General features: G+C 37.6%; 1 pseudogene; it reads right to left on the reverse strand.

Moving 5' to 3' along the window:
- Window positions 1–442: 442 nt before the first annotated feature.
- On the reverse strand, window positions 443–7,116 carry LOC101411824 (52 kDa repressor of the inhibitor of the protein kinase pseudogene; annotated as a pseudogene).
- Between the last annotated feature and the right edge of the window lie 1,766 nt (window positions 7,117–8,882).

The raw sequence follows: 8,882 nt of genomic DNA on the forward strand, positions 1-8,882 counted from the left end.
ATCATATTAAAAAACAAGAAATACGTATAAATCTAACAAAACATGTCTAAGATTTGTATGCTGAAACTGCACAATGTTAATATAATAAATCAAAGAATATCTAAATAAATGGAGAGACATACCATACTTATGAATTGGAAAACTCAACATAGTAAAGATGTCAACTCTCCCCAAGTTATTATATAGGTTTAAATCAATTCCTATCAAAAGCTCAGCAAGACTGTTTTGGCTATTTAGAAAAGACAATTTAAAATTTTATAAAGATAAAGGAACTAAAGCTAAAGAATTTTTAAAAAGAAGAATAAAGTGGCAGACATCTATCTATCTGATTTACTATATAGCTACAATAATGAAGACTGTGTGGTATTTGCAGAGGGATAGACTTATAACTTAATGGAACAAAATAGAGACCCAGAAATAGACCCAGACAAGTATGCCCAAGTGATTTTTTTATACTTTTTAATTTTTTATTAGAGATGTTGTGAGCTTCCAAATTCATGCATAATGTGCAGAATTCCCATATATCATCCCACTACCAACACCAACAAATATGGAACATTTGTTGCAGATTATGAAAGAACATCATCAGACTATTACCATTAAATATGGTTAATAATGTACACCTGGCATTTTTTTCCATACACCCCCTATTATTAACACTTTGTATTAGTATTGTACATTTGCTATTGTTCATGAGAGAACACTCTCATATTTGTACTGTTAACCACAGTCCATCTTCCACCACATTGTTCACCGTCTTATACGTTCTCATGCCTCTATATTCTCTCCAAAGTGTACACAGTGGCTTTCACTTTCATCACAGAGTTGTGTAGTCATCACCCCAGTAAATCTTTTAATGTTTTCCCTAGTCAAAAAGAAAAAATCCCATAACCCCTATTATTGACCCTTAGTGTTAATATAGATATTGATGCAAGAATATTACAATATTGCTGTTAATTATAGTCCATAAGTCATAATAATTGTATTTTTTCCATGCATCGCTATATTCTTATCACCTTGTAATAATAACATACATTTGTTCTAGTTCATAGAAGAACATTCTTGTATTTCTATTGTTTTTTGTTTGTTTGTTTTTAAACAAAATTCACATTTTATTTAGATTGAAATAAACTGTACAAAATTGATTTTCTTCACCAAAAATAACAGCAATATTTTTTGTATTATTCCTAGATAAACCACGAAACACTTATTTTTGTAGGCTTTCCAGGTTTTGCTTATAAATCAAGATGAGGCAGTAGATATAGTCATGGAAATAGACAGAAGAGACAAATCAGTTGTCAGTATCGATGGCCTCTTGATACTGTCTTACCATGAAACAGAAGTGTTTAACACATACCTGCTAAAGAGCTTATGAAGGTGTAGGCTCAATAAAGGAATGTAAATAGCAACAACCAGATGTGAAAAAGGCATTCAAATTGTAACTTGCTCCTTTATGTTCATTTCATAAAGACAAAATCCACACTGAAATCCTTGCTTGGCAAGCTCAGTTTCTCTCACTCTCTGGTAATTCCCTAACTGTCCAATACAAATGTTTAACAATATACTTAAAATTACTACTAGTTAAAAGTCAGCTGTGAGCCTCATTGTTACATTTTACAAAATATATTCCTTTCCTTCCGTATCTCCTCAAAATTTATTTCTTCAAAGTACTGATAACCAAATTGATAACCTGACTGGATCCACAGTGATGATAAATGTTATGTCTAAAATGACTTAATTAAAATAATTCCAGCATGCCACCAATAGAGATCACACAGAAATGAAATGTGGTACTTCCAATGCTACCTTTCTGGAAGAATGGATGGCCCTCAAAGCATGAGAGTTCAAACAGGGGCCCTTTAAATAGTAGATTTTTAATGACTAATGTATTCAATGGGAGACCTATAGGTAAAGATATTCAGTGATTAAGTGGCCTACATATGCCTTACAGTTTTTTCTCTAAATAGAAGAGAAAACCTATTCTAAAAGTCTCTTATGTATTTTCAATGGTTTCTGAATTACTTGTAGGAAGCTTTGACTTAGTTATATAGAGTTTGATATATGTATCCACCATCAAATCTAGATCATGTTTTATATCAAAATTTATATTAAGCAAAGCCAAGTTACTTGACCTTTGGTCTGTCGAAGTGTTCCTCAGGTATGCTTTGAGATGCTTTCGTCCACTTTCATAGCGTTCATTCTCAACCTTCATCACAGGAAGAATACATAAGACCTTTAACAATGCATAAACATTAGGGAAAAACTTGATGTCAGGCAGATGGAGGGCTTCATAAATGGTGGAAGGAAGCTCTATATCTTTCCCTCTGTGTTTCCACTTGATTCTCCAACAATGCAGCTCAGCTGACAGTGTGTCAGGATTGGGTAAGTCACTTCTGTACATGTCAGCATGGTGTTCCTCCGATGTGTTAAATTTGAGCTGCCCCATAACAGAGGGCACCAGAGATAAGCATTTAAGTGCTTTGAGGTGCTGTTCTGAGAATATATCTTTAAGTTCCTGAATAATGTGCTCCACTGTTGGAACACTTAGGGTTTCTTTATAGTAACTCTCAGAGGTTAGTTGAGATTCCAAGTTACCTTGTTGAGCCCTGCGGAAATTGCCAGGGAGTTTCGTTTGAATAGCAAGTTTGGCTGCCAAATTTATGGCCTCCTCAAACCAAAATTCATGATAAACTTCAATATTTTCCATCACTTCATTGAGTGAATGCAGCACTGCAGTCAAGCTGCTGGCTGCAAAGAAGACATCAGAGGTTTGCCCCTGGAGATTTTTCCCAAAGGCTCCTGTAAAAGATAGAACATTTTTAAGAACAGCAATGGTAACAACAAAATCAAAATCTGTTACCGCACTACAGAGTGCAAATGCTCGGCCAGCTATACAGTTATTCCATCTAACATTTGTATCACTACTTATGCCATCTAAACATAAAACAAGTGCTTGCAGGAGATCCACTAAAATTTCAAAAGCATCATGCCTGCCTGTCCACTGAGAATGGCAAATTTCCTTTAGTTCATTTCCTCTTTCTTCATTGCTCTGAAAAAGGACAGAAATTACACTGTCAAGTTCTAAACGTAGTTGTGGCGATCGACGGAAAAAAGAAGAAACTTTCTCAATTGTTCCCAATGCAACAGATACTCCCATCACAGGCACTGATTTTGCTAACCACATATTTAAGGCACAGGAAGAGCAGAGTGTATAGACGGTTTGGGGATATTTCTCCAGAAGTCTAGAAGCAACAACTTTCATTTTGGAAGAAAATCCACTGGACACAATGTAAGCCTGTCCACGACAGTACTCCATGTTCAGTCCCCACTTCTCAGTTATTGTAGTGTGAAATTTCACAGCCAAAATTTCTGCATCAGCTTCATACGGCAGGAAGCCCACAAATTCCTCTCTCAGATTATGAGATTCATCGACAAACCTCACCAACACGGGCAGGTGCTCTTCCCCTGCTATGTCCACCACATCATCAGTGAGGATGGAAAAGAAGGGCGAGTCTCTCACTTCCCTGAGGGTTTCTTCCCGAATGCAGCCCTCACAGATCTCTAGCATCTGTTTCTGCTGTGTTTTCGAACAGAACAATGTGTTAATAGCTGTTGTTTCAAAGCGCTTTCTCAGAACCTCTTCACCAGAATTTATTCGGCACTCCAGCAGTGCTTGAAAGTTATCAGGAGTAAAGAGGCCTTCCGGGAGTTCGTCAGCCTCATGTCCATCCAGAGGTGTGTTTTGTTTTCCCATAAGAATCAAAATTTCAAATAAAGATTTTAGGTATTCTTTGTTTTCCTTCTCTTCAATAGTTAAAGGTAAAATGTCCTCATCCTGTTCTTCACCCCCTTCTTCTGCACTGGGGTTCTGAGAACTGCTGTTGTTTGATTCTTTATGTTTTTGTTCCTGTTCAGAAGTTTCATCAATTTTTCTCTGATTCAGCGACCTGATTTCATCTTCACTCAATTCTTTTATTTGTTTTCTGTGTCTACTGTGTGGATTATTCAAATGACTGGTAAGATCAAATATTGTTGGTGTAGCATTATCTAGAAGAACTGTCCTATAAGGACTAGTTCTACAGATCATAGAGGTCTCAAAGTGTTTGGCACATAACCGATAATGTTTATTTAGCTGATCAGGTGTTTTATCTTCTAAGTCTGCTCTCCTACAATTCTCCAGCCACTTCTGGCATCTTCAAAAACTTACTTCAGGGAAGCGGACTTGGCCCAATGGATAGGGCATCCATCTACCACATGGGAGGTCCACCGTTCAAACCCGGGCCCTCTTGACCTGTGTGAAGCTGGCCCATGCGCAGTGTCGATGCGCACAAGGAGTGCCCTGCCACGCAGGGGAGCCCCCGTGCAAGGAGTGCGCCCCATAAGGAGAGCCGCCCAGCGCAAAAAAAAAAAAGCTATTTCTATTGTTAAGCACAATCCTCATCCACCTCTGGGTTCACTATGTTATTCAGTCCCTAGAAATTCTCTAGCTTTCTTTCAATTGACATTTACATCACAAGACTACCCCTTTCGGTTACAATCCCATTTATAAACCAGCTGTGTTAGTTATACTCACTATAATGTGCTACCATCAACCCTATCCATCACTATTGCCAAAAGTTAGAAGCAACCTAAATGTCCATCAACGCATGAGTGGATAAGCAAACTGTGGCATTTACATACAATGGAATATTAGTCAGCTATAAGAAGGAATGCAGTATTAACACACGGGATAACATGGATGAACCTTGAAGACCTTATATTGAGTGAAGTAAGCCAGTCACTGAAGGACAAATATTACATAACCTCACTGATATGAATTAAACAAATTGAGCAGACTCAGAGAGCTAGAGTCTGGAAGTTAGGTTTACAGGATACAGAAAAGGAGTAGAGGGTGGTGAGCTGATGACCATACAGGCAAGATCTATGATAAGGTGGAAGGGTCTAGTTGGTCTAGTAGTGGATGACCATGACAGTGGTGCAGTGATGTGATTGGGTTTGGAGATGCTGGTCTGTGAGGGGGAGTAGGTTGGGGACATTGGGTTGGACTATCCATGGAACTAGGGGGAGGGTCGGGGGAAGGAGCCGGTGAACTCTGGGGATTTGCAGATCTGTGGTTAAAACTACAATGTAGGAAAAGTTCCTTTGGCAAATATGTCAGGGGAAGGTTACTCGTGTAGGATGTTGGATGCAGAGGGGTACATGGGTGCACCTTGGGCAAGCTTCTGTGGAATGTCTAAATGTTCATTTTGTCATAGTGTGTCATGTCAGTAGGTGGAGACCCACACAATAATCAAGAAAATATCAAACTCCCATCCTGGGGAGTCCTGCTATGTTCTCAATTAGAAGGACAAGAATTCCTCAAGAACAGAGGCAGTGCCTATTAAAAGAAAACAGACCAATAAATTAAGCCCCCAATATCATTGCAAGAATGACCCTTATTCTTCAAAAACTGAAACTTAGTGGTTACCATAGGTTCCAAGGGGAGAGAGAGGGAAGAATAGACTAGATGGAACATAGGGCATTTTCAGGGCATTAGAATTGTTCAGCATGATCTTGCAATAATGGATACAGGCCACTTCAAATTTCATCAAAACCTATAAAATTGCAAGAGCCAAAATGTAAACTATAATGTAAACCATTGACCATGGTTAGTAGCAATGCTTCAATATTTGTACATCAGTTGCAACAAATGTACTATCTGTATGTAAAATGTTATTAATAAGGGAGAGGGGAAAAGGGGAGGGTATTGGGTATTTGGGAATCACCTATATTCTCTATGTGACATTTTTGTATCCTAAAGCTTCTCTGAAGATAAAATGAAAAAATAAATTAGACAGTGGGGGAATATATAGAAGAAAATGTCACTGTACATACAAGACAACAGATCTTACAGTGATGAAAGATACAGTGTCTAAAAATCTTTTTTATTATTTCAAATTTTTAAAAAAATTTGTATTTTATTGGTTATTTTTTAAATTATTATTTCATTTTATTATTAATTTTATTTGGTTATTTTGTTGGCTCCATTTTTTTTTTGGAGAGGTTTTGGATCACAGAAGGGTCACAGCAGTGGCTGGGGAGGATCACTAGTACAGGGTGTCAGTGATGGGGGATGCATGGGAAGGGTTACACCTGGAGCATGTCTCTAAGACATAAGAATGTGTTCAAGTGTCCTTGGGACATTGTCTGGGTGAATGGAGATCCACATAATAACCAAAAGAATATTGAATTTCCATCCTGGGGAGTTCTGCTACATTCTCTAAAATGTCAGTAAGAATCCCCCAAGTACAAGAGAAGCACCTAGTGAAGGAAGACAAATCATTATGCCAGGCCCTTGATACTGATGATTGTACTTATGAACCTTTTCTTGTGAAACTGAAACTTAGCCTAGTATTATATACTGCCTAACAGTTACCTCTTGAAAACCTCCTTGATGCTCAAATTGGCCTCTTTCTAAGCCAAACTCAGCATATAAATGCACTACCTTCTACCCAGTGTGGGACATGATTCCTGGGGATGAGCCTCCTTGGCACTGAGGGATTATAATTAAGCACCAACTAGCAATGCATCTAGAAAAAGACCTTGACCAAAAGGGGGAAATAGTAAATGCAAATGAGTTTTTATGGCTAAGACATCTCAAAGTGAGTCCGGAGGTCATTCCAGAGGTTACACTTATGCAAGTCTCAGCAGGATCTCATTGAATGCCACAGTAAATAGTGCCTCCAATAGTGGGGCTCCTGAGGGCTCTAGAGACATCCAGAAACTCTAAGCAGGACAGACAATCTCAGGAATTCAGCACCCTACCAGTGGGCCCTACTTTGGAATTTATGCTCCCCAATGTAAGATAGTTAGACTCATTTATTGGTTCTCTAAACATGGCTCTTCTGGCCCTTTTATTTGAACCTATAATTAGCACTATACTTGATAAATATATGTCCCAGACACTTAAATCTTTGGTCCATCCATGTGCCAGTTGAGCTCTGAATTTCAGCAGAGTTGCAACACCTACTCTACAGTTTATTCGACTCACCCAGGACAACTCATAAGCAGATGGCAACCGACAACACCCAAGGAACAGAGAGTGTCTGCAACTGCAAGCAAGATAGTTTCAACCATCTGCCCCCTGGGAGATAAGCACCTTCTCAATTAGAAGCTGTTTGGGCATCACCATTCCAAAATCCTCAAGACTGGAGAATGAGTAATGGACTAACATAGAGTTACTATTATTTTACTATAGACTTATTATTATTCTAGCAATTGAAAATTTATTATCATTGATGTAAGGGCAGTGACCACCAGAGGTTCTGAGTGATGGGAGAGGGAAGAATAGGTGTAATATGGGGGCATTTTCAGGACACTGGATATGTTTTGCATGACATTGCAGCAATGGATACAGTCCATTGTAGATTTTGTCATAACTTACAAAATTGTGCAGGACAGAGTGTGAACTATAATGTAAACTGTAGTCCATGGTTAGTAGCAATGTCTCAATGAGTTCATCAGTTGTAACAAATGTGCCACATTAATGAAGGGTGTTGTTAACGTGGGAAAGTGTGGGAAGAAGAGGGAAGAGGCCTATGGGAATCCTTTATATTTTTTTATGTGACATTTACGTAATCTAAAGCTTCTTTAAAAATTAAAAAAAAATTTTAAAAATAGTGCAGTCAAGAAACTGAAAATTCTACATACACTAAGCATTTGTACCCCTTCTTATTCCTCACCCTATCTCCCAATAACCTACAGTCTAGGTTTTAACTCCATGTGTTTATTCTTCATATTTAGCTCTCATTACTGGGACCATATAATATTTATCCTTTTGCATCTGGCTTATTTCACATTAGTATAATGTACTCAAGGTTCATACATGTTATCATGTGCCCCAATTTCATTTCTCCTTATAGCAGCATAATATTCTACTATATGTATATACCACATTTTGTTTATCCATTCATTGGTTAATGGACACTTGGGTTGCTTCTGTCTTTCGGCAAATGTGAAAAATGCTGCTATGAGCATCGGTGTGCAAATGTCTGTTTGCATCACATGACTAGTAGAGGGACTGCCTGATCATGTGGTAGTTCTATATTTAGCTTCCTTAGGAAATGCCAGACTGTCTTCCACAGAGGCTGCACTACTTGACATTTACACCAACAGTGAAGGAGTCTTCCTATTTCTTCACATATTCTCTAGCACTTACATTTTCTGCTTTTTAAATAATGTCCATTCTATGAGGTGTTGAGATGATATTTCATTGTAGTTTTGATTTACATTTTGCTAATAGCGAGTGATATTGAGCATTTTTTCACATGCTTTTTGCCATTTGTATTTCTGTTCTGGGGAAATGTCTATTTAAGTCTTTTGCCCATTTTTAAATTTGGATTGCTTGCTTTTTTATTGTTGAGATGTATGAACTCTTTATATAGCATGGAAATGAAACCCTTATCAGATATTTGGTTTCCAAATATTTTCTCCCATTGAATGAGCTGCCTTTCCACCTACTTGACAAACTCTTTTGAAGCACAAAAGTGTTTAGGTTTGAGAAGGTGTAAGACTTTACTATTAAGTCTTTAAGATGTTACCCTACATTATCTTCTAGGAGTTTAATGGTTTTTGCTTTTATATTAGGTTTTTGATCCATTTGAGTTAATTTTTATGTAAGGTGAGAGGTAGGGATCCTCTTTCTTTCTTTTGTATATGAATATCCTGGAATATCTTTTTCCAGCCTTTTAATTTCAATCTATTTGTATCCTTGGGTCTAAGGTAAATCTCTTGTAGACAGCATATAGGTTTATATATATTTTTTATCCATTCCACCAGCCTGTGTCTTTCAATTAGGGAGTTTAATCTATTAAAATTCAATGTTATTGTAAAGGTAGTTCTTC

This window comes from Dasypus novemcinctus, chromosome 2 (genome assembly GCF_030445035.2).
Source record: "Dasypus novemcinctus isolate mDasNov1 chromosome 2, mDasNov1.1.hap2, whole genome shotgun sequence".
NCBI classification, from domain to species: domain Eukaryota; kingdom Metazoa; phylum Chordata; class Mammalia; order Cingulata; family Dasypodidae; genus Dasypus; species Dasypus novemcinctus.